Below are 23,021 nucleotides of genomic sequence, written 5' to 3'. Positions count from 1 at the left end.
CTGTGATCTGGAATAATGTACACAGAGTTATGTCTTTTGCTTTCTCATTGAATCACAACTTGAAATTGTCTTTCCCCCCCTTTATTTGATCCCCACTGGAAGGCAGAATTAGTCAACCCTTGTGATTTATCAAATAACTTGAATACAGACATAATGAGAGGTAAGGGGCATCTGGGTGGTTCAGTTGGTTAAGCGTCCGACTTCAGCTCATGATCTCACAGTCTGCGATTTTGAGCCCCATGTCAGACTCTGTGCTCACAGCTCAGAGCCTGGAGCCTGCTTCAAATTCTGTGTCTCCCTCTCTCTTTGCCTCTCCCCCCACTCACACTTTCTATCTCAAAATAAAGACATAAAAATAAGAAAAAAAACAAGAGAGAATGAGAGTTTTTAAATTTTTTAAAATGTATATTTTTGAGAGAGAGAGAGAGAGAGAGAGAGATGCAGTGTGGGTGGGGGAGGGGCAGAGAGAGGGAGACACAGAATACCAAGCAGGCTCCAGGCTCTGAGCTATCAGCACAGAGCCCGATATGGGGCTCGAACCCAAGAGATGTGAGATCATGATCTGAGCCAAATTCGGACACTAACCGATTGATGCTAGCCGAAGTCAGCACCCCAAGAATGAGAGTTTTTAATAATGAGAGAGAGAGAAAGAATGAGTAGGGAGAGGGGCAGAGAGAAAGAGAATTTCATGCAGTCGCCACGCTTAGTGTGAAGCCTGACACGGGGCTCAATCCCATGACCCTGGGATCATGACCTGAGTCAAAATTGAGAGCCATATGCACAACCGACTGAGCCACCAAGATGCCCCAAGGTTTTTATTATAAAAAGTCAAGAGCTTGGGGTTGTACAGCAGGATTTGGCAGTAGGGGGTAGGATTGTAAGGAATCAGTAGCATCTGCTTGTTTAAAATATTAATTAGCATCCAGCTGAAATAAGTAATGGACTCTGCTCTTAGAGGATCATGTAAGAAATAAGAATATTAAAAAAATGATATCGATTTACATCGATAATCATCGGACCGTGTGACATTAGTTAAGAAAATGGAAGGGGTTAATGGGGTAGACAAGAAGCCAGAACTTATTCGACACTTACTGAGGGCTTCTGTGCTGTAGATGTTAATGCTCCCATTTCACAAATGAGGACACTGAGAATCAGATATTTAGGGTTAAGGACCTTACCTAGAGGGGCAGAAGTGGCATTACACTTCATGTTCAGAGCTCAACTAAGAAAACTGTTCTCTCCACTGTAGACCAGCTTGTCTGGTGAAAATATCCCACAGGAACTGGTTGAGTGATAGTTCCATGGAGGAGAGGAATGTAGTGTGGCAATTAGGTGATGCAAGATTATCTCCAGAACACTGAAGTTCACAAATTCTTAGAGACAGAAGAACTTTGGGATCCAGGCAGCCAAGGAAGCCATTGGGCTAGAAGGAAGAGTGTAAGCTTGGGAATGAGGGAAAAGTGGGGGAAGTCAGGCTCTGGCACTGGTTGGTGGAGGAGTTTGCAATCAGTATATGGCTCACATGGAATTGTGACGCTTTGAAACTATTTTTTTGAGTCAGGTGCTAGAGAACAAAAATGAGTAAAAGCAAGCCGTCAACCTAAAGAAGTTGGCAGTTGAGTGCCTTAAATTTTAGCTGTAAGCCTTGTTGAAAAGTGGTCTGATTTTTATGTTTGATCTGTAAGAGTCTCAAAGGGTGAGGAAGGATGATGGCATTACTGAAGTAGTAGATGTGGAATCAGAGTCTGATTACAAGGGATAAAAGATTTTGAGATTACTGCATAATAAACTCTTGCAAAATCAAATGCTCTGGTAATACAGATGTAAGGCAGCTGGGAGTTGGACAGGGGTCTTAAATTAGGAGAATGGAGGGAACATGCTTATAAAGTGTGGCTGGGAAGTGGGGTTTGGACTTAGAAGTTTAGGCATGACCGAGATAGGCAGGCGTTAACATAGGCTATTAATTCTTAACCTTGAGCTGTATCTTTTCAGTAATTAGGAGAATGGAAGAATTTTTCTTTACATATTCCTCCCAGCCTTATATTTTCTTATTGTTATATGAGGTAGAAACCAAGATCAGGAGGAGTTCAGTGTATCAGTTAGAAATCCTGGGTTCTTACATGCACCAGTCAAAATCCTTAGAGTTAATGAATTGTAAACTATGAGATACCATTTCAATATCTGTGACTCCAGATCAAAGTGTGAGGCAGGAAAGATGGCCTGCAAGCAGTGCCAGGGTTTCCAAAATGTGATGTAAAATATTTACAATTAGAATGGTTGACTTTTCCCTTGTGATTCAATGATGCTCGATGCATCTCCCTTTTACAGCAGGTTTACCTTTGTTCTAAAGTGGTGGGATTCCTTTTCTGTCTCTACCAGCTGCGTCTTCCTTTTTGATTTCTTGGCACTTAAAACAAGATGTGGCTTAAGGTCGGTTTGAATGAAGGAATGCCCAAAAGAATAAATAGTGGACCTTTCCTTTATAGTTATAGTTTATAAAGCAGATATAAATATAATCCTTGCTAATGAAGCACTTTGGCAATTCCCTATACATTTGCTATAATACAGTATGCCAAAATACTCAACAAACTTCCTTGTTAAACTCTGGCTAATGGACCTTTAGTCAGATGATAAACATTTTTTTGAGCATCTGCTTTATGGCAGACAGTAGCTAAATATTAGGGGTTATCTTCAACTGTTTTAAAACACTGTTGATATGGAAGCATATTTGTTGAAACATACTGAAGCCTGGGGTATAAGGCAAGGTGGTCGTTCCGTGGTCTCTAAGAGTCACTTAGTTGAGGTTATTTCAGTTGGGTCTTGTAAATCAAGTGTTATCTAAGAAGAGAACACAGGAGGGCACCAGAGAACAAGAAACAAACCAACAAAACACGGAAGCGCTAGTTCTGGAATAAAGACCTTGCTAAGTTTATCATTACCCTGCAGTCTGTTTCTAGTTCAGGTAGATGCCTAGGCATGACCAGGAAGGGGGCATGTATGAGGAGAACCCAGAGAGTGGCCTTGCACACATGATGCTCTAAAGCATTTTAAAATCTCCCACTGGCCCTTCCGGAGTGCTGTTTCTATAGATGAAGCCTATTGGCTGATTCATAAACCAAAGGATCTCCAACTTTTCTTCAGATGTTTTTACTCTGGGCCCCTCAGCACATAGCAGATCTTTCTGATGGTGGAGATCCAAGGGTGCTGCTTAAGAAGACAGAGCCAATAGGTTTAAATATTGACCTACTTCCATGCACTTCTATACCTAAGCAGACAGCTCCCATGAACATGAGAAAGGTGAGGCAGTCACTGTGCTTTTTGAGACAAAAGTGATTTATCCATTTCTGGTACTGAGCTGTGGTTAGAATTTGAAATTTCGCTAACCACGGTTTCCATGACGTTATTAGACATAACCTGTGAGGTCTCTGGGAGGTTGTGGCACTTCATAGGTGACAACAGTCAATGAAAACCCAGGTTTTTTGATTCATAGGTCTGTGGGTATATATGTGTGAATATATATGGCCCTAATCTGCTCCATGTGGCTTTGTAATACTTGGACCACATTGCTGGTTGCCTACTAGTCACTCCCACATGTATATCTCACAAACCTCTCAAACTCATGATGTTCAAAATAGAGCTTATCAGTCTTTCTTACAACCCGAGGTCTTTTTTGTTTTGTTTTGTTTTGTTTCATCTAAAATGAGTGGCAAGACTAAGTCAAAGAGGCTGGAAATCTGTAATGAATCTTCAGTTTTGCCCCTCTCCACTCCCTAACTGACATCCAGCTGGTCACCTAACTTCTCTTCATGCCCTTATTTGGTTCTTTCTGCTTTAGAGCATTTGAAATGCAGGACTGTTTGCCTCTTTCCTAAATTCTGTAGTGTGTCTGTTGTGCTCTTAACCTAATCCACCCCAAACTCTTCCACTTCTTTCTAAGCACAGGGGCTCTAGAACTAGACCAGTGGTCAGTAAACTACAACCTGCCTGGCAAATATTCCCCACCATCTCTTTTCATAAATAAACTCTTGTTGTAACACAGGAACGAACGATGCTCACAGTAAAAGATGCCAGGGAAAAGAAGAGTGTATGTTACATGTTTCCATTTATATAAACCTAGAAAATTCAAGCTAATATATAGTGGCAGTGAAGATCATTATTGCCTAGGAAGGGCATGAGGAAAGAATGACAAAGTGGTATGAGGGAGCTTTTGGGGGTAATGGATATAGTGCTTATCTTTATGATGTTGATGATCTCATGGACCCATTTATATGTCAAAACTTACCAAATCATTCACCTTAAAAAATTTATTGTATGTCAGTTATGCCTCAATTTAAAAGAAAATCTTGTGGTAACATTCAGCATCAGGGGTTTCATATTCTCATTCTCAGGTAGCCTGAAAAGTTACTTGTGTCTTGATAGGTCACTGGAATGGTTTCCCAGAGTCCTAGACTCCCATTGTTGCCGGGTCTAAGAATTGGGCCACATCATTTAACTTTTCTATGCTTTTGAAACCTCATTGAAGACAAAGACAGATTGGATTTAATTATCTTCAAGTCACCTTCTAAATTTCTGGAGCTCTCATCTCTATTTGATTGACTGATTGATTGATTGATTTGTTTGTTTTTGAGCGAGGATAGAATGTGAGCAGGGGAGAGACAGAGAGACCGAGAGAGAGGGGGAGACACAGAATCTGAAGCAGGCTCCAGGGTCTGAACTGTCAGCACAGAGCCTGATGTGGTGCTTGAATCCATGAACCATGAGATCATGATATGAGCCAAAGTTGAAGACTTAACAGACTTAGCTACCCAGGAGCCCCATCTTATCTTTATTTTAAAGATTCATCCCACAGATGGTTTGGAAGTACCTGAACTCACTTAGGTAGTATGTTAATGGTACTTGTCTACCTCACCTCGCTGTAGGTGATGCCTTGGCTATAAGACATGCTTCTTTCCTAAGTATTTCATAAAATGTTTCTTTATAATGATAGAGAAATAGGACTGCTTAGTTTCCTTGTTTTGGTAAATTACCCTTAGGGATTGCACATCCAAATTTGGCCTCCCAAATTCATCTTCTCCTTTTCAAAAGTTAACAATATAGGATGTTTTTAGTTAGGTTGAAAAACAATAATGTACAAAAAAAATTAGAGGTGGTTGTTTTATGAGAATATGACAGACTTTAGAATAAAAGGTATCAATGGACATTCTCCATCTCTTAGGGCCTTGTAAATGACACTGGCTTCACACAGGGGCCTTAAAGTTGAGTTCACTGTTACAGGAATCTGTAAGTTTCTTAAGACATCCCAAAGCCCATGGTCGAACAGTGAGAGGAGAATTTGCTGGAGCGTCTCCAAAGCCCAAGTGCTTAAAGGCCAAATGACCCAATGCTAGCCTTGCTTACCTCTAGGGAAGTTTCCTTAGCAACATAGGAGCAGTGTTAGAATGCTTAAAGGGATATGTTTTTAACATTGGTGTAAATTGGACACTGAACAAATAACAATACTATAGTTACATTTAGTTAGGCAATTATTGTTGACATCAAGGGAGGATGTTGGAATAGCCATTTTATGAGTTGTTAATATTTATTTATCAGTCTCATGGAAATAAATGTAAAATGGGAACCAGTACTGACCACATTTCCCGTGTTACATTGTATATCTCTCACCATAGCCCTTTGAGAAAAATGATTGTTCTTATTAGTTTATAATTAGGAGAGACTGAGGCTAAGAGATATTTAGGTGTTGGTCCAAGGTCACACGGCTAGTATGTACTGGAACAGGATTTGAAGGGAAGTCTGGCTAACCTGAAATCCAGCGGTCCTTCTTATGCCCCACTGACTTACTATTTCTTGTGAGGCATTTGCATTATCACTCAGCTGTTTCCTTCACCTGGCGTTTTAGTGTGCTGGTTTTAGTTTCTTTGGGGCATCCTGCTGACCCGCGTGAGAGATTATGGAGCTGTACTGTAATTGCGGTAGGCTGTTATCTCCACAAGCCCCCATGACACCACTGGTACACCAGGAAGGATGGATAATCCTAGATGCGGGGCGGGGGGGGGGATCTCAGCCTTTATGGGACATCAGGATTTTATTTAGGTTTTCCTGTATGTGATTTTTGCACGGGCTTTATGGAGTTTTAGGGGTTGAGTTTATTTTGGTTTAACAGCAAAGAATTCAGTTCTTCAGAGCTTTTATTTTTTTTTTTTTCTTTCCCTGTGTGTTCCTGGAGCTTCTAGTTCCCATTTGACCCTTTATGAAATATGAGCTGCATTTCTTTGTCTGGGAAAGACATCCAAGACTTGGTCTCTTTGTCTCCAACCTTACTCCCTAGACTTCTTGGCTTTATATTTGAAGGGCCGGAATGATTTTTCTAAAACAGTAATCTGATCATATCACTCCCTGTGGCATGTGGGAAATCACTTTGACATTCCAAGTACACTGAGACAGGCTGCTATAGAGGTCAGGGAACAAAAAGGGACACAGACCAAATTGAGATACATAATTATATGGGTTATTAAATTAATTCACGCAACAAGAAGCAAGGGGAAAGAGATCAGGCAGATGACTGCACTTACGATCGTGTACAAGTAGGATGGAAAAACCTCTCTCCTTGAATCCTTGTTACACGATGTGCATGTATTTGTTCTCTCTCTGCCATCTCAGTCTTCCCTGTTGATGGGGTGGCTACAAGGACAAGAGTTGAGAGGTCCTAAGCAGCTGGGAGGTCTCTGGGGCCATCATACACTTGACCTACTGAAGAAACACAAGGGCAATAGATCTGGCCACAGCTATAAGTCACCAGTTAGTTTGATGGCCAGATGTATGTTTTATCTATGTGTCTCAAGCAGAGAAAAGATGGGGTGAGAATGGATCCATAATGAGTGTCAATAATGAGGTGACCAAGTTAGGGTTGACAGCTATCAATCAGATATGGTCTGAGATTCATAAATATTTAAGGCTTATTGCTTCTCTCTGGGCAAGTACTTCTCTGTTCCATCCTTTTTGTCTTTATTTAAAAAACATATGCTCTGATTGTTTTCTCTGTGTTTAACAGGACTCAGAGGTCACCTGTTTGCTCTCTATACTTAACATTTCCTGTGAATTTTACTCATCTTGTTTGTTTTTATTATTACTGTAGCAAAATTGAACAATCTATATAATATAGCAAACACACATAGCAGCCTGTTTAAGATATTCGAAGAGCTCTTTTTGGTATAGAAGATAAAATACAAAGTCTTATTTTATTTGTATGTTATTGTAACAAAAGAACTCAAAATTTGCTCCTGGCTACTTCTTTGGGCTCATCTCCTACCTCTTATAAAAAAGCTCTAAACCTGCCTTCCAAGAGACTGGAACTGCTCACCATTCCCTGAATTTGCCAGACTCTCAACTCTTCCATCTCTGGTCTACCTGGAGGAGTATTTCCTGATCATACTTTAGGGTACATAAGCCTCTCTTTCTCTAAGAAGTCTTGCTTGAATGCCGCTATCTTTCTGGACCCCAAACCCAGACCAAAAGGCACACACACACACACACACACACACACACACACACACACACAAATACACAAATACCTTCTCTCTCTCACTGTGTCCCTAAGGCATAGTAAGAAGGGTTCACCCAAGTGTTAAGCACTTAGAGCACTGTATTTCATTTTCTACATGACTGTCTCCTCCAGTAGTCTCTAACTTAGATCCAGGGATCTTGATGTATTTCTCCTTTTATCCCTAGCCACTGGCTGAAGCATAGCATGTTACAAATGAACAGTATTTGATGGGTTATTGAGGTAATTAATATTTAATATCAAACAAATGTTATTGTGCAACCATTGGATGGATATTTGTTCTTAGCGTAAGAAGAATTTTTATACTTGTAATTTTAAAATGTAGTCCTTCTGGGACTTTCTTTCCCCTGGTTTTTTCCTTTGAACTTTTTTAAAGCACCATTTATTTCTATTACTTAATTAAAAAATCACTTAAATATGTTTTTGTAAATAAACAATAACAACAAGTAGTGCTAATCCGTTGGCACCTACCATGTGCCAAACTGTATATTAGAACTTGTCTTTCCATTGATCCCAAGGGAGCTGAATCAAATCACAATACTGGATTATGAATCAGTAGAAGCATTCTAGCTTCAAATAGTATAATTAGATGTAATAAGCACATAACCACATTTTCTTCTTATTTCCATGTTAGAGCATGCTAGAGTCATTTGAATTCAGTCTCCATAAGCTGGACTTGCTATATACATTAATATAAATGCATATTGAGTAACTATGACATCTAGGCCTTCGACTGGAACCTGAAAAAGATAGGTACAGTCTCTGGCCACATGGAGTTTCCACCCACATCATCTCAAAGTCAGTGGGAAATAGGTTATTGAGATGAGAGTGACCCACCGGGAATCCGATGGGGGAACTTGAGTTCCTACATATGCAGTCAGGTCCCAGTCAATGTAAACTCACGGTATCATCAAACACCCCGATATACAAGTGTACCCTCTCTTACAGCATGATCTAAGACCCACAGAGATTTGCCTTTTCTCAACCTTTTCCGTGACACTCCTTAGGATTTCCTCGCTGCCTTACACACTCACTCCCATTCCTACCCGGCCTGAATATCAATTCAAAGAAGCATCTCTGGTTTCTCTACCTCATTGCTGTTCCCAGATCTCCACTCCTGCTCCTACGGAAGCATCAGTGGTCTGGTTTTATTCACAAATAACATTCCTCATCCATCCAGAAGGTAGTTTAATATAAGAATGAGCACTTGGTCATCATATAGTCCTGGCTTTGGATCTATTGCTTTTGGCCAAGATAGTTTAACATCTCTGTTTCTTACTTTTATTATCTATAAAATGGGATTACAGTGCTAATGTCACAGGATTGTGAGAATTGAATATTAAGCCCCGACATGAAACATATCAGTTATTTCATGCCCCATCATCCCTAAATTCTCCTCCATCCCTTTACCCTGGCACCCTATGTTAGCTCTGGGACTGTCTAGTTACCCTTTTAAATGGACAAGGACCCTAAATGTGCTTTGCATTCTAAAAGATCCACACCATTAGAGAAACAGGGTACGAAAGGGAAGCATCATTTAGAGTCTTACACTATCTGGAAGAACTGGCTTCTGGGTCCGAGAAAAGAAAGAATTGTGAGCTTGTTTTCTAGCCACGGGGCACTGATGTTGAGTCTGAGATACAAGGTCATCTGTGTAGATAGTACAGTGAGGAGCCAGTGCAATGTACACAGCTCTGGAGGCAGTGTGTGTTTTTGTCCTCTTGACATGGGTCATAAAACTCCATCCTTCAAGCACGGAACCACCACATAAGCTCTCCCAGGTTCTTCTTAATCCTCCTCCTCAGAACACATTTCCTCTTCCCTGCCCAGCTAGCTTCTCACCAGCCTCCAACAGTGTTGTTGCTGATTCTCCCAGTCTTTGCTGTGACCTTCAGCAGCCTCGTTTCTGACTCTTCCTGTTTTCACACTGAGCCTCTGTCACCATCCATGGGGGCCATGAGGAGTGACTCAGAGCTTCCCATATACCAGACATGAAAGGGTTGGCAAAAGGAAATAATACATTTACTGTATTCTACATTTGAAATAATTTTTTTCCAAGTAGAGTTGGTACCCAAAAATCTGCTAAATATATCAGAATGGGAAATAATTCCTAGTAATGTACAAAATCAGACAAAAATGAATATCTTGAGAAGATGTCTTTAAAACCATTTCTTTGCTGAACAATTATTGATAAGGGTATATTATTTAAAAATCATAAATAGCTCTAAATTATCTATAAGTGATACTTTATTACCCACTGGTATTGATCTCAAATGCTTATGTACTGAGTAATAAAAATATTTGGCTCATGAAAAAATGGAAGTGTATGGATAAAATATTGCTTTGGAGTCAAATAGATATGGGTTTGAATCTTGTTTTTGTCACTTTCACCTTAAATGCCCTCATTTGTATTGCTTAAACCCTCTGAGTCTCATTGTATTTTCTCTGTAAAATAGGATGAGGAACCCAAACTTCAGACAGTATTAGATAACTATGCTTATGGGAGTTAAGTGGGAAATAGGAAGTGGTCCATAATAGGTGGCCTTTTTCTCTCCATTTCTTCCTCAACCCATAACAAAGAGAGAGGGAGGGAGAAAGAAGAAGGAGGGGGAAGGAGGGAGGGTGGGAGGTGTGGGAGGGAGGGAAGAAACATTTTTGAAAACCATCACTTTACTTGAGGTATCATGTTCTAAGTTGGCTTTGTGATGTGACAGAGTTATTTTAAAGGTATCTTCCATGATAGGAAACTGTTCAGATTTCTTTTTGCTGTGGGCTTCTACTTCAGGCCTTGAATGTGTACTGTGGTAGGGAGAAAGATATTTAAACCATCACTAGATTGGTAACATTCCCTTAGCATGCACTGTTACCTTAGTACTCACTAGGCACTAGTTGCTATTAGATGTTTTTTAAAAATTTTTTATTTATTTAAAATTTTTAAAACATTTATTTATTTTTGAGAGACAGAGAGACAGAGCATGAGCAGGGGAGGGAGATACAGAATCCGAAGCAGGCTTCAGGTTCCGAGCTGTCAGTCCGGAGCCCAATGCGGACTCGAACTCATGAACCGCAAGATCATGACCTGTTCCAAAGTCCGACGCTTAACTGACTGAGCCACCCACGCATCCCAATTAGATGTTTTACATGTATTGCCTTGACTAATCCTCACAAAGCCTTGTAAAGTAGTTACTATTCTTTTTTATTTAATTCTTTAAAAATTTTTATTTTTAGAGAGCGAGGGAGTGTGTGTGTGGGCAGATGAGAGGGGCAGAGGGAGAGAGAGAGAGAATCTTAAGCAAGTTCTGTGCTTAGCATGGGGCCTGATGTGGGGGCTCAACGCTGGAATCATGACCTGAGCCAAAATCAAGAGTCAGATGCTTAGCCAGCTGAGCCACCTGGGCTCCCCAGTAGTTACTCTTCTTGTACTACTATGCATGTGGGGGGAAAAGAGTTACAGTGAGTTTAAGAAATTGGTAGGAAGGGCTTCTATGTAGTCCTATGTGACTTAGGTTCAGAGAGTGCACACAGGTAAGCTGATGAAATAAGCAGATGTGATCCTGGTGCAGTCAGAGTACTACCTGCATTATGAGAGGTGAGGTTATAAAGGTGTATGCTGCTCCCAAATCCCCAAAGTCCTCATGTGCCTTCATTGTACTTAGACACTTAGTGGCCTTGGAGGATTTTAAGTAGGAACGGACATGAAGAAATTTCTGTGGTAGAACAGTAATTTTGACCACAGTGTGAAAGGCTGATCGATTGGGAGGGCGAGAATACACCTTTGGCAATACCCAGAGTGAGAATGGGGGAAGGCCAGAACCAGTGCAGTAGGGGTGGGTGGGGTCTCATGGAGTGAGCAGCTTCAGGCCTCCCTGGGTACCAGGAACTGCCTACCTGGGCTCTGGTTTAGGTGCAGAAGGCAAAAGAAAAGAGAGGGTCTGGGAGGACTGCCAGCTTCATGGCTTGAGGAGCCAGATGGGGATGACCTTAAGAGCAATGCTGGAGACGAGAGGATTGGGAAGATAAGAGAAACATAGGACATAACCTGGAAAAACTAAAAATACAGAACAGAGTTGAGGAAAGAAGGAAAGGTTGGCAAAAGACACATAAAGAATCTGGAATTCTGGAATCTGAATTATTTGCATTATCCACACATGCTTCTTATCAAGTTTTTCTTAATGATTATTTTTGAGAGAGAGAGCAAGAGAGAGAGAGCATAAGTGGGGGATGGACAGAGGCCAGGAGACACAGAATCTGAAGCAGGCTCTAGTCTCTGAGCTGTCAGCACACAGCCCAGCGCGGGGCTTGAACTCACGGACTATGAAACCATGATCTGAGCTGAAGTTGGATATGTAACTGACTGAGCCACCCAGGTGCCCCATCTTCTTATCAAGTTTAAAATATGAGAACCATGGACCCAGATTACTCCTTAGCTGCTCTGAAAAGTCTGAAAGTTAAAATGACAGGTTTGTTGCATGCAGATAAGTGGCATCGCCCTGGATGAAATGCATTGCCTGTCATCCTATATAGTGCACAAACAGAGGAGTTCATTTTATTAAAGTGGAAAAGCCCAATAATGTTCAGAATACATGCTTCAAACACTTTTATTTGTTCTGTGTTCTGGCAGCATTTTAAAGATAAAGATCTTGAGTTTTATTTTTCTAGGAGTGAGATTTGCCTCTGAGCGATTTGACACATATTGAGATTTTTCTTAATCTGTTTTGTTCCCCTGTCATTTTCTCTATATGTTTATCTCTTCTCCCATTTTATTTTGCCTTTTTTTCCCCTTCTTTGCCTGGTCTTCTTTCCACCTTGTAATTAAAGCCATGTTCATTGCCTTGAGCTAATTAATTGGTTTAATAGATTTATGTATTTTTATGTGTATAAGGCATGTGTAGAATATTTCACTATGAGGATTTATTTTTGTATCTCTTAACCATCCTTGGTTCATTCCTTGGTCCATCCCTTGGCCAATAGAGGTTGTGTAAGTTAAAACCAAAGTGGAACCAGACTGCCCAGATTCAAATCCCAGCAATTACTACATATGTGGCCTTGAAAAATAGGCTGAACTTTTTTCTGTCTCAGTTTTCTTAAGGGTAAAGTATGGATATTAATTGGACCTAGGTATCAGTCAGCTCAGTTCAGTTATGCTACATTAACAAATGCGTCCCTGCAATGTTAGTGACTTTAAAGAGCAGAACTTTATTTCCCACTCACAGTAATGGTCATCAGGGTTCTGCTCGCATGTCCTTGGCAATGGAGGAAGTCACACACAGTGACTGTCATGATGGGAGAGTAAATATAATTCTCCAGAAAGGATAGACCTATTTAGAAAAGGACTGATAGGAAGGGACAGCCTATTTTGTCAACAAGTAATATAATCATGACAACAACCTTATGGGATTGATATATTAAATTAATTAATGTAGGAAAAGCACTCAGAATGGTGTCCAGTGACTGCTGTCTGGTAAGTAAAATATACATACTTGCTGTTATTAGCAGAGTTGAATGCAAGTATGAGAAGAATAAGAAATATGTTCATTTACCCTTCAACTTTGAGATTCACTTTGCATGCCAAGGACAGTGCTATTTGAAGTTGTGAAGGAAAAAGAAATGAAGGTGTTGGTCCCTGACTTATCAGACCTGTGTAGTCCTACATGAAAATATGAAACAGAAATATAGTTAATGACTCAGACTTTCTGACAGACCAGGTACCCCACTGGTAGGGGACCCAGTGCATACTTGTGAGCCCCTTTCTCTCACACAATTTGTTTTAACTTGTGTAATACTTTCAGAAGACTGTGAGCTCCGTGATTATAGTGAATGTGTCTTTTTTATCATTGTACCCTCAGAAACTTCAACAATGCCTTTATAGTAGGGACTGGATATTTCAATTAAACTCATCTTCCTTTATACAGCCTGAAGTGGGGTGGTGATTTCACCCTGTTCAGTAGGAACAATTTCCTTCTGCTTGATGCCCCCAGCTTCATCAGGAATCAGGGTGCATGGATAAAGCAGTCAGCAGTCTGAAGTTCACTTCCATGCTGTATCCAAACCATCGCACAAAGTTGTAAAGGCAGCATATGGAGATTAGCCACATTTGCCAAGGTAGCCACTTTGCATGCTTGCACAAGGCCACACTTGCTGCATGAGGAATCGGTTGTATTTAAGTCTTACTTAAAGGGAGACAAACACATTTGAATTAAAATACCCTTGATCTATTTTTATTAATGCTCTGGTTTTAATTTTTTCCTCTATGTGCTTGTCTTGCAAGTTCTATTTTAGTGGGTATCATAAAGAGAAGATATTTCTAGTGAGATGGAGAGCTATAATTTCTCATATTTTAAAACCTATATACATATTATTTTAAGCGGAGAAAAGGATCATCATCTTAGTGAACCGGGACCAGAATAGAGTGATTGTTCTGCTCATCTAGCCTCCTAGATCCCGTGGTTGCACAAAGCAGATGTTAAGAGGATAAGAGGGTGCACTCAGGTGACAGGACCATCCCGTGTTGCAGCTGCCTCTGTTCACAGCGGGAGATCAGCTAATGCCATCAATCTCATAAGCCGATAGAACTTGTAATCATCATCCTAGGGAGATAGGCTGGAAATATCACTCCTTTTACATTCTTACCTCAGAGTTAGTACTTTCTGTTGTGGGAAGGAGGGGCTACACACAGAGAGGTTGACACGGAAATGCCATTTCACAGAACTCTTTGTCTCAGGATACTTTTAAACCCTAGTGACTGTATCTTTGTATCTAAAATAGAGTCCTCCATCTGAGGTATGGTAATTATTTAGAAACATAGAGCCTGAAGGGACTCTGTGTATGGAGACCATATCTCTTAGCTTCTGTCTTGAATAAACAAGAGATAATTGAGAGTAATGGTGTTCTTACCTTCTCAAAAGCCCTCCTTGGTCCTCACGGGTTCATAGGTCCTCATTGTGGAGAGCCTGGTGATTGCCTTCAGAGATCCATGCATCTCCTCACAACCTCAAGAGTTTGGTCATTATTTGGTAATTTGAAACCACGGCCCCTGCCTTTAATGGTGACAGCAGACCACTGTCTTCTGTTCTCTTTGGACTTCATAGACTGTAGGCAGCTAGAGGTTAATGGGAGAGCTCTGTCTCTGGAGTTCTATCTGTGAAGCCCAGATTCTTGATATTAATTTCATGATTTCATACCTTGTGACCTTGGGGAAGTCACCTAACCTTTTTGGATCTCATCATAAGCATTGATATTTCCTACTTCACAGGATCATTGTAATGTTTGAGTTACTAGGAAGGAAATGATCAAGCACTGTGTGTCATCTTAGCCTGAGTTCTTTGAAAGTAGAGCCTGAGACAAGGACTTGGGTCAGGTGGTTTGTTTGGGAGGGATCCCCAAAAGTGGGAGTAAAGGAGTAGAGAGGATGAACAGTGAAAAAAGAAACACCAGTGTGGGTATCCATAGTCAGGTTTTCTGCTGTGGGTCAAGTGGATGTGGGGGAGATGGAGGTGTTGTAATGAATGCCTCCAAGAGTTACCACTCAAATGACTGGAGATTTGGGGAAACTAATTAATCCATTAGCTTTTTCTCTCCCATTGCTTGACAGCCTCCATCTCCATTTCTCCACTACTTAGTGTCTCTTGCATGCAGGCAGTGAAGGCACCTCTGACTTTAGAGAAGGCCCAAGAGTTGGCCCTGCTTGAAGTCAGGCTCTGTGTGAGCTTACTGCTGTCTCTTGCTATCATGGCTGAAATCTGAGCTTGGCCCAGGGGACGTGATACCGGGTACCAAAAGTGCCTGCCTCAGGGGCCACAGACATGATCTAATTATCCTCTACTTTGATCTCTAATAAAAACTTTTAACTTCTTTTGGCTTTATTAGTAGGTTAGGGCTTGACCCTAGTCTTGCGAATACATTTTTAAAAAAATGAAATCGGGTCCTACTTTTCATTCACCCCCAAGATTAGATTTTATGTTTCTGTTTCACTGTTCTGCCACCTCTTCCATGACCTTTATCTGGCCTCATCTTGTTCATCCTCAGATCTCTAGACTGGGCCAGCCCAGGGGCTTGCCCGTGATGACGCTGTGAGAACAAATGCAGCTACAGCAGAGAGATTTTACAGGCAGGCTGGGGACTGTGTCCCGTGGCTGCATGACCTTGGCAGGCTGTAGCCCTCTGTGCCACCTCTGTACTTGCAAATCTGGGGGAAACCATATCAGCTGCATATCGGGAAACTAAATGAGATTGTATCTGCAGAGCACCTAGCACCTTTCTATCAATGTTGCTTTCATTCTCATGTCAGTTTCTCAGAAAAGTGTATTTTTTTTCTGGCTGGGAAAAATATATTTAAAATGAAAAGTAGTGTCTTTATTTATATCTGCTGCCTGGTGACTTTTAGCTCCAAGATGGATTAGGAATTAGCGCCTAATTCACTCAGCTGCCAAAATCAGTGTGCAGAGTTTTACTCCCCATCTTTTTCTTCCAGCACCTTCAATAAGTTTACTCTGTCATGTATTTCTTCATCCAATTTTATTAATTCACTTATATGTATTTATTATTGTACTGAATACTTTCCCGAATTGGTCCAGTTTATTCTATTGCTAAAATAGAGTCTGTAGCCCTCTCCTCCTCCTCTTCTGTTTCTTCTCTCTTCCTCATCCTACTTACTAGTTTCATGTGGAATATTTTCAATTTTATTTAATCTTCCACTAGTTTTTCCCCCTAATATGTTGAGTATCTTCTTGGTGTAAGGTGTGCCTCGGCTTAGGTGTTGGGGATTTTAAAGGTAGCCTGTTGTCCCTCAAAGGGTACAGAAGTGGAGACAATGGATATATTTATATTTTTTATATTTATATTTACTTATATTTATATTTGTAATACCAGAGACAGAATGACAATTTACATGGTACAAGGGTAGCCAAGTTACTGGAGAGGTGCACAGTTCTAGCTGGAAAGGGGTGAGTGGAGGTAGATAAGTTGTGAAAGCCTATGATAGAGGAGCAATGGAAGATGTATTATGCCTTCCTTAATTCTTATTGACAGCAAAACATTAATTATTAGGATTAATTGACTACACTTTTCAATTCATAATTGGACATTTTTTATTCTGCTTTTTATTACAAAGGGTCAACTCACAGAAAAAAGGCTTAATTTGACATTTATTAGGAGGATGTTAGGGGGATAGGCTGTAGTGCATATCTTGGTTCAGATTTCATTAGCACTGTGCCCATGATTTTCAAAATATGTGTCTTTAGTGCTAAAAAATAAAATCACATAGAAAAGGCCCTAAGGTACAATAATGTTTTAAATGATCAAAAGAAGCCTAATTTTTATTAATTATATCATGACAATGGTGGGGGGAATTACTAGTATGGTTTAGAAAGGTGTTTTTTTTTTTTTTAAACAAGAATAGAATCAGGACCTACAAAAGTATCGTTCTGCCTATCCCTGAGCAAATTGCCCTCATCTCTTGAAAAGTGGCTTCGTGGAGAGAGATTATCACAAGAAATCCTGATACTGTCCTCACCTCACCACTCCTAAGCAGTGCTGTAAATTTATGACTTAAGGTAGAGATTTGGCAGTAAATTGGGGGCAGGATTCTTTCTCGTCTTTTGTGAAGTCATTTGTTCCTTTGGAGAGGTATCAGCCCTGGATTCATTCCATTTCAAAATTGAGATGCCATTCTCCCAGCTGAGATGAGTGGGTTCATTTTGCACTGTGATCACAATTTAGAGATCCTATTGAATGCACTGCCAGGGTTTGCTTTGTAATGTTAGGCACACTTCTCCTTGCAGTTTTTAGGCATGGGCCAGAGCACATAACTGAAGCTATGCAAGAAAAAAAGAAGGGGAGAGAGGGAAGGGAGGGAGGGATGGAGGGAGGGAAAGAAAGACAGCAGTAACCCCGTAACTCTGGGTCATCAGTAGGCATTGGTGACCCAAGGTGCTGATTAACACCATACTAAGAAAACCATGCAAGCAGTGAATTTTGAACCACACTTTGAACTTTGAGCAGTAGGAAATTGCCAAGAGATGGTGCCGAGTATGACTGATGCTTCTTAGGAAAGGGGCAAGTAACAGAAGCAAGCTGCCTTGACTGGTAAGATCAGTCATGTCTTACATTTTCTGGAATCTTTGCCTTCTCGGCTGAGGGTGCGTCTACCACCTTGGTTCTCAGAATGAACCTAGGAGTCACCATGGGTTCCTCTCTTTTCCTCTCCTCCTCCCAGTTCACCTTCAAAAGCGATCTCAAATCCTGTTGACTCCACATCCAAAATGCACCCCAAACTTCACAATCTCCATTTCTACCACTGCCTCCTTAGTAAAAGTTACCTACCTTCATTCCCTGCCTTTAACAGCCTCCCTGAGATCTCCTTGTTTCTGTTAGTGGCCTTTTTGGGTCCAGTGCACCCATAGCAACTGGAATGAGTTTTAAAGTTTAAGTTAAATCATAGGATCCCCTTACCCAAAACCTCACAGGGACCCCCAGATGCATTTAGGACAACATTCAGGTTCTGTACCATGTCCTTGGGTCCTCTTATGATCCGGACCCTGCTTGCTTCTTCAGCTTCTTTCCCACCACACTCTCTCCTTTGGGCACTGGCTCCAGCCACAATGGGGTTTGTTGTTGCTCCTCTAATATGCCAAGTTTATTCTGGGCTTCTGCTCTTGCTGTCCCCATTGCCTCGGATATTTGTGTCAGATGCTTGGTTCCTTCTCAGATGCACCTCAGGAGAGAAGCCTGCTCTGACCACCTCAATTAATAGCTCTCCATCCAGCCAGGGACTCAGGGCAAGAGTACAGAGGCCACCTCAGAGAGGCCTTTCTGAGACTTGCTATAAAGTAGCCCACCCTCTGAGCAGCCCACCTTCATCATATCCTACTGTTTTATTTTCATCATAGAACTCAACTGCATCTGATAATTACCTTATGTTCTTTAGTTTTAGCCTCCCCCATTCCAAACCAGGCTGTAAGATCTGTAAGGGCAGGGACCTTATTGGTCTTATTTTCTCTGAATCCTCCACACGGAATGGTGCCTAATCCCACGTGGATGCTCAGTTACCATTAGTTAAATGATCAATTGGTGGTCTCCGTGATATACTGCCAGAGGTTAGCAACAGTACTCTATTGGCAGAGTAGGAAATGAGCCAAGGTAAGGGGGGGTTGTCAGCCCATAGTTGAATATGTTGTATGTGGCAGACTCAATAGTCCATTTCCTTACTCAAGTTCAGTACTTATTGGTGGTGTTTTCAGTGGGTTTTAACTAGAAGCGGGGTCTCCAGGAGGGTAGATGTGCTTAGGGTGTGTCACTTGTTTTTCTCACATACCTCATGGTAGGCTTCTTACCAGAAGACTTTCCAGAAAGCTCCCCATATTCATATCCATTGTTAGATGCCCTTTCTGAGACTCCAGAACTCCAGTGAGAATGGAGGAATCTGTTTGAGGTTTTTCACCCAATTGCCTCTAGAAGTAAGTGATTTAAAATTTCTTTCAAAGATAATGAATGCTTTTGGGAAAAAATGAGTATATAAAAATATAACACCTCTTATTCTCTGTTGGGTTGTTAACCTGAAGAAAACAACCAGAACCTGGAATTCCTTTGGATGAAAAATAAGATGCTTCTTTCCTATTTCTCTGCCACTCCCCCCTCCGTGCCTTTGCCTTTACTTTACTTGCCTGACCTTCTCTCTCTCTCTCTCTCTCTCTCTCTCTCTCTCTCTCTCTCTCTCTCTCTCTCTCCTCTTTCTCTCTCTCTCTGGGGGGAGGAAGACTGATAAAATATATGGTGCTGTAGGCTTAGTAAATTGTTTGCCATAGCTCAGCTGGCCCAACCTAGGGTGCTGGTGGAAATGAAGGTAAGTTTTTCTATTTTTAAATGTATTTGGTGTTCTTTAAACCTAACACAGTCATTTTGAGTATTTATCCTACCATTGAAATGTATAATCATGTACCTTTTGCTATACCTTTCTGAGGGACTGAATTTCATATTTTGTTATGTATTGTAGCAGTTTTGACTCACATGAGACATAGTTCTAAGAGAAATCAAGTTGTTTCTTTCTCTTTCTTGCATGAATAGAAAGATATTCAGGTAATGCAAAGTGATTATGGTACAGATATTACCCTCTTCATTCCTGCCCCTCTACCCCAAGCAAAGTAAGTGTCCAGTCTTACCAACCCACTTTTGGAGATAGTCCTTTGTGACAGATGGAAGGAATTTCTACTCCCTGTTTATGAGCAAAACCACCTGGTCTGGGCAGGTCTTAGAAATTTATTAACTAATGTTTATCGGGGTGTCTTGTAGTTGTACTGGTTATGTTGCTCCTGGGGGGAATAACAAATTCATGTACTATGAACAGTCTACTAAAAAGCAACAAAAAGAAATAAAGAGAAAACAACTAAATAGGTTAAAAAAATTAAAATCCAAAGTCCACCTTGTGAAGGTGTGTGCCTGCAGTAATACCCAACTACAGATTTCCCCACATACTCCCATTTCCTGTTCCCCCCGAGGGAATAGTCTGCTAATATCTGAGTGTCATCTTCCTCCAAGCAATCTGCAATGATTTCTCTCAAAGAATGCTTTTCTCCTCATTTTTCACTTCGACGTCAGTATTAGTTCTGGCTTCTTAAAGAAATAGGTCTTCCACAGGGTTGCTGTGGGCCGGGTCAAGAAAATACTCTATTTGTGTTTTTCATCCGTGATGCCTCATCCTTTATCCCCATTTGTCAGAGAATTACACCATCTTTGGCGAGGCATGTCTTAATTTAAAGAGATGGTACTAAATAAGTTTGCAGTGAGACTAGGTCAAGAGTGAGAATTTGGGTGGTGTCGCCCAAGGACTCACTAAGGTTTTTCTCTCCGTGATAATAAGCAGTTGAACTCTTCTGTAGACCTCTGCATCTCAGAAATCTTCAACTATAATTTTGCTTCTTTACTCCAGTCATGGAGGTCATTACTTGAGAAATTAAACTCCAGGGCTTCAGATAAATTATTAGTTTTCTGTATTTAGAGCAAACAATGATGAACTACGCAGCCTAAAGGGAATCAAATTTTTTTCCTTTGTGATCAACATGTACTACTTAAACTATAAAAGAAGGAAACATGCATCTGATACTTACATCCAATACGTACCTAATCAGAGATCACATTTCTCCTGGCTACAACAAAAAGAAAAAGGACAATGCAGGAACATTAATGGCTTTGAGTATTTTTTTTAATTTTTTAAAAATTAAATTCCCATCAGTTCCTTTTAAAATTCCAACTTAAAAAAGAAAGTTTCTCCTCATCTGGACCATCGTTTTTGTAACGGGAAGCACTTTTTACACTCATTGTTTTACTGAAGCTACTTCACTGGCTTCGTGCTTGAATCTTCCAGGGAAGCCTTCCCTAGACTACATCCTTCTTCTCTGAAAACCTAACAGTTTGTAGGTTTCAATTTTCAGCTCATGTCGACATCTTCTATCACTTATCAATCCCGTTTTATGCTTAGGCTACAGATTAGATTTGCTCTTCCCCTCTGTTTGCCTACATTTCTAGCTGAGTTTAAACATCACTTTCTCTCTGGTAGGGATGCATTGACCTTTTTGCTTGATTAAAGATAAATGCCATTGACTCTCCACTTTTGGAAGATGAGATATTTTTTCAGAAGCTTGCTAACATTTCTATATTTATTGCTTGAAAATGAATATTGAATAATACTCATTTCCCTGTGAGTTTAATGAGATGGGTATCAATTTTTTTTTCTGCTGTCAGAGAAACGAGAATTATTGGGGTAGGAGACAGCAGTTGAAGCCAAGCAGTAGAGCATAAGGGATTTTAGGTCTTTTTTTTTTTTTTTTTACATGTTTGGTCATAGACCATCACATCCTGAAGTTTTAGAGTCAAACGGACAGTTAAATAGTTTTGTTTGAATTTGACCAGAATGGACATTTCAAAGACAAAAGAAAATTCAAAGTCCCTGCAAAAATGTCAGCATCATTTTAAATACACTGGGATAATTGCAAAGCTTGTTTTACTTTTCTGTGGCTAATATGACACTAATGTGGGAATTTTGCTAAACTGTGACTGTGTTTGCATTAGTGTTTCTCCCTCTTATTTTGTTCCCCATCATAAAAATTAAGTGATGTGCAAAACTTGCTTAAAGAATGGATGCCACCTATAGATGTTTAAATAGTCTGCTTTTATAACAGTTCTGCCTCCATAGCCAGTATTTTCTTCATCTTTCTTTACTTTCTTCTTTCTTCTTGAAGCATTTGCATATAGAATAAAGACGATAAAGACACACAAGAAAAAAAAAACAAAGGCAGAGTTCTTTCTTCAGAGAACATCTGTTCTTGCTTCAAAGCACCCACATGACGTAGCCCATTTTCTCTCAATGCCTGCACCGTTTGCTTTGGTAAAGGTGACTGTTATATCAATCTTAGGTCTGAATTTAATGAAATAATAAACAGTGCTATCTAATGAAGTGACATATAGGAAAAATTCTATTATAATACATATACTTTAGATAATATTAAGACAGACATACAATGGAAAGCTAAGATTGACTATAAAATGGTTTATTATAGAATTTTTCCCCCTAAGAGTCATTGATCTCCTGGCATCATATACAATTTTGGGTGCATTTGGTCCACTTTACATTGATTCTTAGAATTCTTGTGAATTTGCATTATACTTGGGATAGAGGTACTATCTGAAAAAAAGAAATAAATACTTACTATTTGTTGTATACTCTGTAATCAAAAGAGACCTTTTTACTTTACAAACCTTTATTTTTCAAGAAGAAAATCCCCCTAAACTTCAATTGCTATCATTTCTCATATAACCAGCATTCAATAGCAACACTAATAACTCAAAATTAAAGGGTACAGTTTAAAGTTACCTAGTTTAAAATATATTTACCCAGGTGATATGACTTTTAAAATCTTCTTCCCTAAAGAGTATATAACACCTCAGTCTTGGAGGAAAAGAGAAACGGGTGGTGTGGCCAGTGAAAGCTATAAAATAAAGCTTTCAAAATCACTTAGATAAAAATGTATTGACCTTAGTCGATGGTTTCTAAAGAAATAAATACCTATGCAAACACTAGTTGTTCAACAAGTGCTCATTAAAGCACCTACTGTGTACCTAGCCTTGTGCTCCTATATGTTGGATCCAAGTGTATTCTGACATATTTCAGAGGCACAATATCCATAAAGACATATTGGCCAGTTATGCATTTCATCTTTTTTCCCCAAGTTTTTTCCAAAGATAAGGCTTTCTACATAGTGATTGACTAATCCAGGAAGTCTTAAGCGGTCTCTTTCTGCATGGGCTCAGCTACCCACAAAGAGAGAGCACACTTGGTCTAAGTTCTCTGGTTCTATGCAATCTTCTTTGTCTTTTAAATTTATATCTCAGTTCAATGGTGAGCAAAACATGACATTCCTCCACCATTACTAACCAAATTCTTTTCATGCCTCAGTGTTCATCTCAACCACTT

General features: G+C 40.1%; 1 protein-coding gene across 5 annotated transcripts in view; it reads left to right on the top strand.

The window, feature by feature from the left end:
• NRXN3 (neurexin 3) overlaps window positions 1-23,021 on the top strand; it is a 1,559,665-nt gene that overhangs the window by 717,522 nt on the left and 819,122 nt on the right. The window lies entirely within an intron of this gene.

Source organism: Suricata suricatta, chromosome 9 (genome assembly GCF_006229205.1).
Source record: "Suricata suricatta isolate VVHF042 chromosome 9, meerkat_22Aug2017_6uvM2_HiC, whole genome shotgun sequence".
In the NCBI taxonomy this organism is placed as follows: Eukaryota; Metazoa; Chordata; class Mammalia; order Carnivora; family Herpestidae; genus Suricata; species Suricata suricatta.
This window is presented reverse-complemented; position numbering and strand designations above follow the sequence as displayed.